A 10503-nucleotide genomic window follows, 5' to 3' on the forward strand; every position below is an offset into this window, starting at 1 on the left:
TGTTTTTTTTTTAAAAGAAAAAAAAAAAAGAAAAAAAAGTGAGTATGTAACATCAGAGGGTAAAAATTTTACCTTGCTTTCCAACTTGTCAACAGTAGAACCCACGTCAGAGATCTTTAAAGCAATTTTATAAACTTTCCTATTTATGTTTAGATGCTCAAGCAGCATGGCAGCACCTAACCTAGAAAGAAAAAAAAAAAAAAGAAAAAAAAAGTATTAAAAAATCAGAATATCTTTTACTCTCAATGACTTGTTAAGTTACAAGTACTGCAGGCAGGTAATTACACGTCAGCTCAGCTTCTTAGTTTAAAACACTTTAAGTCTGACAAAAGGGAAATGGAAGCCTGAGGAATACTTAACACTGACAGCTACCACTGTGACTTCAGCTCCCAGGTGATCAGCAGTTTGGCTGGGCAGCCCCTGGTCTACCTCTCACAGCTCTGTGTTTGGTTCATTCCAAATTATATATTGAACATACACGTGTTGAAGGGCTGAACACACATAAAGAAGAAGTAGGAGTGAAATCAGACGATCTAGTACTCCCCAGTGGAACTGGAGACTGAAAGTCATTAATCAGCAGTTCATTTGACACTGGAAACTGTTAGGATATTTTATTTATTCAAGGGGAGCAGTGTTGAACAAACAGAGGATGATACAGGCTTTTCCATCACAGCATGTGCAATCTGACTTGATAAAACTTCAGAATATTTTAATATCATTAAACAGCTGCATTTGACTAAAATAAATCAAATGGCTGACAAACCTCTGTACCCTAGAGGTCGTGATCACTGACAAAACTGTCTGTAATATCCTGGTACTTGAAACTATTTCAGGTGACCACAGCCACTGCAGGGAAATACGGTTAAAATTACCTCTGAGCATTACCTTTCTGCGAGCATAACCACTAAGAGGAAAAGAGCAGCAACTCAGTTATTTGTAAATAGTCCTTTTCATTATTTTTGAAATGAAAGAGTTGCAAGAGTTGTGACTCTTCCATAACACTCGGCGCTGGTGTAGAGGTGGTGTTACTGGGATTAGCAGGCCATCAATCTCGGTTTTGGAAATCAGACACACACAAAATACTTTGCTGAGCACCTTTCAACTAAATGCTGTGAGAGCTAACAAATCCTGGGTGTGTTAGAGATCTAAAAAATGAACAGTACAGATCAAAGCTCTCGTTTGCCCTCAGAATACAGTTGTTGATCATTTCCCTTTCACTTTCTTCCCCCCACTGCCGTCCAAAAAAGATCACACTACTGAAAACTAGAGAAATTAGAGTTTCTCTTTTTGTCATATACACAGCCTAACTCTTAAGTGCTTTTTAAGGGCATTTATTGTTGAAGATAGTCTCATCCTGCATAGGTGTAGAGTAGATTAGCCAACGTTATTAACTATTTTTATTCCATCAATATCTATAGCCTTCAGGTCTAGTCAGTATACAGAGTAGAATATAGCTTCTGTCTCAAAAGCCTAGTAACCTTCAGAAAGTTTACTGGTCTAGCCAGTATACAGAGCAGAATATAGCTTCTGTCTCAAAAGCCTAGTACTATCCGATTTCTTTTTGCCATTCGAATCACACTGATTTTTGTAGTGCAGATACAACCACTTACATAGCAGTGTGGCAAAATAAACTGGAAAAAAAAAATAAAATCTTCTTGTTCTGGTATAATCACAACCATATAGGAAATCCTGCTAGAAAAACCAGACAAACAAGCACTCTACAGACAACTATAAGAAAAAGGTTACTGCTCATCAGTCTGCCCCCAAGCATCTCTGCAACGCCATCTGCCAAAGGTCATCACCTCCTCAGCCCCAGCAGCACTGCTCACACGTTTGCTTCCAAAGATGTTTCAGTCGGAACAAGCCAGGTTAACTTGAAGAGTTTAAACAGGCTCAGGTTTGCTTAACCTAAAGCTAACCTGGAAGTGTTCTTGTAAACAGCTTTGCTGTGAATCTGAGCAGTGGTACCCTCTGGAATGTTATAAACACCTGGTAGCATCTTGTACCAATGCGGGTGAACTAGAGAGACACAGACATTTGAACCCTAATCAAAGCCACAGAGATATGTGGGTAGGTTTCCCTAAAACACCAGCACATACCTACAGAGCCAGGTGGTTTGAGGCTGGATGGATTGAAAACCAAGACATAAATGAGGAAGATAAACATCAGCGATCCCTATTGTTTCTCTGAGACCATTTTCTGCTGGCAATTTTAGAGCCATCAGTCTAGGACAGCTGGCTATAGGGAAGGTGACCAGAGAGATGGTTCTGCAGTTTGGCATGAGGAGGGCACTGCATACCTAAGGACTTGTCTGAAAGACAAAAAGCAGATAATTGGGATAAGCTGAACTTATGGAGGGTGGTAAAAGGTAGGGGATCAACTGCTTACCTGGAAAGATATGGAAAGGACTTTGATGAAAGTCATTAGAACAGTGGTTAAAGAAAGCAAACTTACCACAAGAATTTTGACTTCCTGATAATCAATGTAGAAAATTAAAGCAAGACCTGTTGCAGGGTGAAAGCACTAACAGAAACTATTCACTGAGGGCTTGAAATGAAATGTTGAAGAAAATGAAAAAACTAATGACTACTGTGCTCCCATGAAAGACGTGTCAATGTCCTCCCATACAGTGAACTCAGTTTTGAAACTCTTTGCTTGATGGGAGAAACCAAACCGAGACACTTGCCACCGTAATAGGAACATGACAAGAATCCCAAACTAAAATATCTGCTTCAATTGTTGTTGGCCAGTTACCATCACTGTGAAGATTTATTTGGAGCACAGGACAGCAAGGCAGGATGCTATCTTTTTGTTAACACAGCGCTAGAGTTTGGCTTCCTGCAGCATGACAGCAGATTTGCCTTCATTTCTATGGCTGCAAAGAGAACCCACTGCATCTGTAATAAGAGAAAAACACTCAATATAGGTGATATCTCCCATTAGCATATTGGTTATTGACATTGGTGCACCATTTTCACCATTTACAGAATGGAGTAAGTGCTTGTGTTCATTACTTTTGACGAACAGCTCTGTGAAAGTCTCGCTGCTCCTTGCTGCAATGCTCTGAAAAGAGGATGAGGAACCAAATTGTTTGTGATCTTGGGAGGTTTCTTTCGGCAATTTTCCCATTTGCTGATTCACAGAGTTAGTAAGGGGTGGGGGGGGGCTGGATGCTTCAGTTCCCATTACTAAGGGAGCGCAGAAGCTCATCACTTCACAAAAGCAGGCCTAGCAGGTTCATGCTTAAACAGTATTGACTTCACTGGGCATTGGATGAGGCTGCTGTCATCTGCTCCTTTTAGGTGGGGGAGTGATGCCCAGCTGTGCACAGCAGCCCCAGTGGGCAGCACAAAGAGGAAGAAATGAAGATATCGAGAATTATTAGACTGTAGCTAAAGGAAAGAGAAAACTGAAAACTCAACTGAAGGTAAACACTGTTCCATTTAAGTGTGAGTAAAGGCACCAAATCTTTTTCTAAAGAAAGAGTGTGCCTATTTTAAGTAGCCAAATCAAAACTGCTGTGCCCACAACTGGACAGAAATTCCTGTACTACTAGACTTTTATTGCTTCAAATGACACTACAGTATTTAGTTTCTAACTTAGAACAGCCCCAAAGTTTGCAAGTTGAACCTTTGGCTAAACATGCACACAGCATCCCATCTGCTTTGCAGCAGTTTAGATATTCATGAAGCATGCGGCGTGAAGCACTTCTCATTTTTGCTGTGCTTGGTAAATTAGGCAGCAAGCCCGGAGTAGACAATAATAGTAGATTCCTATTTGATGACTGGATTCGATGCATCTTTTAGTGTTTTGATCATTTGGACTGAAGATAAGACGCACACAATTTGGGAGCTGGCAAAGTGGGATTTAATAAGCCTCCTGTAAAACACAGCATGTATGCAAACAGCCCAGAGGATTAGACTCCACTTGCTTAGTTTAGAACTTGGTGCAGCCAACCTGAATAATCAAACGGAGGAACAAAAGTTGTGAATCCCCTCAATGCACTGCTTCATTAGGATCTCCTTACAAAAAAAGAAAATGGGACTCATCTGATCAGCCAGATTTTATGGCATCTGATTAGACCACCATTTTCTCAGCAGGTCCTCTTTCTTTAAACTGTTGACTATGGATGGCCTGCTGAATAGGATGAACTTTGGACCGCTAAATTGCAGCATTATGGTTATTTAGTGTAATTTATGAAAAAGAGAGAAGTCGTGATCACCTACTTCATATTGCTAATGATATCTCCATTTATCAGAACAGGTATGAGTTTGGATCATCATTTTTGCCTCACAGTCACAGAACACTGTCCAATTAGATATTGAAAAAATTATGTTTGCCAATGGGGCTGTACGAATACTAAATTAAGATTTAATAGTCCTTACATAATCATTTATTACTGTTGACTGTTTGCTGCCTTGCATTAAGTTCCACATCACCTCAGCATGTTTACTTCAAAGTTTTCTTCATTCAGTATTTTCTATTTGAGTTTTACTGTGATTAGTCAAAAAAAATGTTGCATCTAAACAGCAATTAAAACAATAACAAATTAAAAAGATGCTGTGAGAATTACATTACAGTGATTTCAGTGTGAAAGTTCCCTCTCCCTGAATGAAAAGAGATAGATTTCCAATTACTGAAATTATCACTTTCTCTTTTTTTCCCTAACAAATAAGACTGCTGAACACTTCCCATAGAGGCAAATTTGTAAATTGCTGATTATTACCGGTAATGATCTATTCACTATGTCAGCTCCCTAGCCATCCTTAGAAGCTGGAGTCATGCAAGTTAACAATGAACTATCAGGGAGGGGAGGAACACCAGTAGGAGATGCTACCAGGCAGAAGCCAATTACACAGGCATGGCAGAGCAGAGTACATAAGGACTGAACATGTCTCCTGTCCCAGATCCATCCAAACCACTGGAAGAGGTTCTAGCCTCCATCTCACTCATTACTGGCTATCTATAACTCTGTACTGGTAGCTGACACTTGCCCAGCTGTTGCCAGTAAGAGGTTGCATGGGCACTTCTACCCCAGCCCCAATGAATCAGGTGGGTAAAAACCCTAGAAAAACATGGCTTTCAATCCAGCCTGGAAGAGGTCTATGGGCAATCCAGAGAGGACCATGATCTCCACTGAGCCTCCTGGGCAAGCAGAGCAGGATTCCCTGGCACAGCTCAGCCTGGAGCTCAAGGTCTGCCTCAAGCTTAATTCTGAATCCAACCTCAGGAAACACATTGTTCTTGTGGATTGTTGATAAACGGCCACAGGGACATTGTTCTGGAATGACTAGGAACTAAATTTGCAATAATTACTCCAGCACCACTTCTGAGACTTGCCAGTAAGAGGTTGTATGGGCACTTCCACCCCAGCCCCAATGAATCAGGTGGGTATAAAACCTAGAAAAACATGGCTTTCAATCCAGCCTGGAAGAGGTCTATGGGCAATCCAGAGAGGACCATGATCTCCACTGAGCCTCCTGGGCAAGCAGAGCAGGATTCCCTGGCACAGCTCAGCCTGGAGCTCAAGGTCTGCCTCAAGCTTAATTCTGAATCCAACCTCAGGAAACACATTGTTCTTGTGGATTGTTGATAAACGGCCACAGGGACATTGTTCTGGAATGACTAGGAACTAAATTTGCAATAATTACTCCAGCACCACTTCTGAGATAACAATGTGAACACTTTTTTTCTGTTCTGGTTTGAACCCACTTTGGAATCACAAAATTCTTCTAAAAGAAGAATCTGTTTTGTCAGCTTCCTCCTGCAGCCAAGCCTCCACGTGGTTTATTTGGTGCCTTCTTGGAAGAGGTCTATGGGCAATCCAGAGAGGACCATGATCTCCACTGAGCCTCCTGGGCAAGCAGAGCAGGATTCCCTGGCACAGCTCAGCCTGGAGCTCAAGGTCTGCCTCAAGCTAAATTCTGAATCCAACCTCAGGAAACACATTGTTCTTGTGGATTGTTGATAAACGGCCACAGGGACATTGTTCTGGAATCCTGGGCAAGCAGAGCAGGATTCCCTGGCACAGCTCAGCCTGGAGCTCAAGGTCTGCCTCAAGCTAAATTCTGAATCCAACCTCAGGAAACACATTGTTCTTGTGGATTGTTGATAAATTGCCACAGGGACATTGTTCTGGACTGACTAGAAACTAAATGTGCAATAATTACTCCAGCACCACTTCTGAGATAACAACATGAACACTTCTTTTCGGTTCTGGTTTGAACCCACTTTGGAATCATGAAATTCTTCTAAAAGAAGAATCTGTTTTGTCAGCTTCCTCCTGCAGTCAAGCCTCCACATGGTTTATTTGATGCCTTCTCCGCAGATTTTTCTGCTGTCACAACTCAGATTCAGTATCCTCCACTAAGTAAAGTTTTTACATGGATGCTCTCTAAGAGTCAACAGCTTTCTCTATAGCCCTCAGCAGGACCTATTTGCTCTCTGAAATATTTAATTAGCAAGCTGACTATTTCTGTTGCCACAGGGACATTGTTCTGGACTGACTAGAAACTAAATGTGCAATAATTACTCCAGCACCACTTCTGAGATAACAACATGAACACTTCTTTTCGGTTCTGGTTTGAACCCACTTTGGAATCATGAAATTCTTCTAAAAGAAGAATCTGTTTTGTCAGCTTCCTCCTGCAGTCAAGCCTCCACATGGTTTATTTGATGCCTTCTCCGCAGATTTTTCTGCTGTCACAACTCAGATTCAGTATCCTCCACTAAGTAAAGTTTTTACATGGATGCTCTCTAAGAGTCAACAGCTTTCTCTATAGCCCTCAGCAGGACCTATTTGCTCTCTGGAATATTTAATTAGCAAGCTGACTATTTCTGCAAGAGTACAGTGGGGTTTTCCTGTGGGTCGCAGTCCATATTTACTGTCACAGAAACCCTGAAATCTGTGTAGGCTGGTAAATGCTCTGAATCTTTGGATTTTGGTTCTTAGAATCAGAAGGTAGCAGATACTGTGAGACACCCCAGAGCGCACTCAGGTGGGATGCAGAGAAAAAGCAGCAACAAGTGAGGATATGTCTGTCAACCCTACACCACAACACTACCCCTCAGAGGCAGCAGAGTTTATTACACTGGACCAAGAACTTGATCAACTGAGAACTTATTTCCCATCCCAAATTGCTATTTCTCACTCAACAAAGGAAAGCTGCTGCAGCAATATTCCCAGGGAAAGATTTTTTCTTAGATTTACTACAGTGCAGATCCGTGAGGCCAGTAGTTGTTAACCAATGGCAAAGTTATCAGCACAGCTCCCTCTATGCAACATAATCTTGTTCTCTGTACCCAAGAGAAGTTCTAATTTGTTGTCCTTATTCTGTACATGTCCTTCAAGCAGATTCTTAAGAGAAATGGTGAGAAACCCTGTATGGTGTAACACTACATGATGACATGTCTCCAGTTCTATTCACTGCAATAGATACAACATTCACCCAAGATCAGCCTTGTAAATAAATGCCTGTCTTGCACAAAATGGCTGGTTTTGGGGAAAGTCAACAAGGGGTTTTCTCAAGCACCAAATGAAGCTTTCTAACTGGCTCTGCCAAGTAAGACACTGATGCCTCCCACTTGCAGTGTGCTCAGTAGTAAAAAGTAGAAGGGAAGAAGCCAGAAGAAAGCCATTAGTTCAGCTGTCAATGTACGTAAGTGTCCACAGGTGTCATCAAGTGTGAAGAAGCTGTGGCAGCCATTTGACATTGCTGCCCTCGTGGAAGAGATTTTTACAGCAGAGGCAGAATTTGTTAAATCGTGCCCATCCCCTGCCAGAATTCATCAGCTCCTGGGATGTAGCAGCTCTGAATAAAAGATCCCCTAGCAGGTGAGTAGACAGAAATCAAGGACAGCTCTTGGGCCGGATAAGTAGGCCTTCACATCTTCTGCAAGTGGCAGGAGATTGAGTTCTGCTAAAGCTCTCCAAGCCTCCTGTCATTGCAGTATTTGCATGTTTGTTGTTAGAGACCAGCATTGCTCTGGGTACAAAGTAGAGATAATTTTCTAAATGCCTTCTGTTGAACCTTCTATTGGCATTTGTGGAAGAAACCTTCCATCTCAGTAATTACCTGCTTGTGTTGCGCTGGTAGAACCTTCAAGCTCAGCAGCCTCTTTGAGACACCTCTGCACAAAAAAGATGGCAGTGGTGGTAAGGCACATTACAAAGCTGAGGATGAAAATCAAGCAAGGTTTAGAGGCAATTCATTCTCTGGGAATGAGTTTTTCAGGAAACAGGTAAATGAAAGCATGACTGTTCCCCGAAAACTTCTGTTGCTGGAGTCACCGTAGTGTCATCAAACAAACCTTGGTGACAGGAACACAAACAGCAACTTTTTGACACTTCTCACCTTAGCACATACACTAAAAATTTCCTATATAACACAGAATAAAGACGTAAGGGGTTCAAGTACTTAGAAATGATCCTTGGTCCAGAAATAGATTTTGAGTTGTATCGTTTATACGGTATTGTTAATCCGCGATTGTCATTTTAAAAGCAGGTTTTCAAATGGCTCAGATACGTTTCAGTAAGACTTCTTATCTCGCCTGTGGAAAAATGCAATGTGTATTCTAACAATTATTACACCTTTATTCTGTGCATCAACTCTGTTTCTAAATGTTTGACCTGACAGCATGTCTGGTCACATGAGTCCAGTCGACAAATTTGGCTAACGGTAACGCTTTAGGACAAAATTATGAAAAAAATGACAAATTAGCAATGGCACCTAATCAATAAATGACACAATATGGAATCCATGAAGCTGATAATGCAACCTCACAAATCTCTCATTTCATAAAATAAATTACTGGACCCAAACATGTGCAAGATGATGCCTCATTTCTGGTTAGTTTTCCCCCAACCAATAATAAATTTATCTGGGATTACATAGATTGTAGTTCTAAAATGATCAGTAACACAATTTTCAAAACCTGGCTACTTTTAACCCTAAAACAGCCATTAACAACTAGCTGTTGCCTTAAGACACCCTTCGACACAATACAGTGTGCTTCAGAAAGTTCCCAACTAGAATATTATCACTACATTGAGTAAAAACCATGAAATCAACAGATCAGTTTGTCTTTGCTAAAGGAACTTCTCAACTTCCCCACTTCATCTAGAAAAATACTACCACAGCACTGTCACTTTGGGAAGAACTCTTAAAATATTTCAAGATTTAATTGGCTTTCGAACAGCTTTTCTGTCATTGCAGTCAAATGCTATGTTAAGGTACCTCGGTGATAATACTGTGAAGTCTGAAATTACTTACCTTTATTCTTACAACTGGCACTGGTGACTTATCTAACCTCTGCAGGCTGACATTTCTCAAGATGTGGTTTGCACAAGAAAAAAAAGATCGTCTTCAAAAAATTCTGAAGGAAATCTGTTTTATGATTTTGAAATGATCAGAGTGCAAGCTGAGTTAATCACGGCAGTGAAATTACATTCAGGCATCCCCCTTCTGCTATTTTCTGGTCATTCAGAGCAAATCTAGATATATAGAGCCCAAATCGGTCACGTACATCATGCATTGAGGGAAAGGTGCTTTGTCAATTTACTCATCCGGAGAGGTACTGAAGGTACCCTCCACTCTGGTGGGTTGGCAGCAACTGAAGGACTCTAAAATAAACTCCTTCTTAAACTTTGTTTAAAAAGCAGCTTGCAAAAATCAAATAGTACAGTGAAAATGTCCAACACAGTAGCTGCTCAGAAGGACAGGTGGGATAGTCATTTCAAAGCTACAAAATAGGACTGTGAAGATCTCACTCAACTAATAGCATTCATTATTTCCAGGAAATGAGAGGAAGTTGTTACACCAAAAGACAGTGTGTTTCTTGGACACAGGTTAGACAGTAAGACACACAAGAAAGTTAAAAAATAAATAAATAAAAAGAATACGGGTCTCCTGCATTCTGTAAGTGTTGGGCCACTAAAGCACCTGTCTGAGACCAAGGCATTCAAGTGCTATTCCTGCCCCAGGCTCTGGCCAGTCAAGGTGCTCACAGCTCTCCTAATTGTGTGTAAAGTGCTCTCAGCCACGGAGGGAAAGCACTATGCAACATGCAGATTTTTGCTGTTCCTCTCTCCCTTGGACTCTGACACATTCCCTCTCAGGCTTCTCCTCCTTTAGAGATTGCAACCATTACCTACAATATTTGGAAGAGGAAAGAAAGAATAGTTTTCTTCACACACCATAATTAAAAGCTGCCCATCATCATGTTTTCTTATGACTGTATGGGAATCAGCACATACCTTTGCATGGAAGTACATACAGTTGAATGAAAACAACTACAAGAACAGAGTCCTGTATTGCCAGCACACATTAATGTTGGTTTTGGTAAAGAATTTAAAACCTTGCTCTTTTGAATGCAGCAGTAATGAATACAAGTCTCTATTTTTCACAGTGTTTAATATGGTTAAAGGAAACATTTTATTTGAGGGAAAAAGAAAGCGTATTTTGCCTTGGAAAAAAAAAAAAAAAAAAAAAAAAAAAAAAAAAA

Source organism: Calidris pugnax, unplaced genomic scaffold (genome assembly GCF_001431845.1).
Source record: "Calidris pugnax isolate Ruff unplaced genomic scaffold, ASM143184v1 scaffold38, whole genome shotgun sequence".
NCBI lineage: Eukaryota > Metazoa > Chordata > Aves > Charadriiformes > Scolopacidae > Calidris > Calidris pugnax.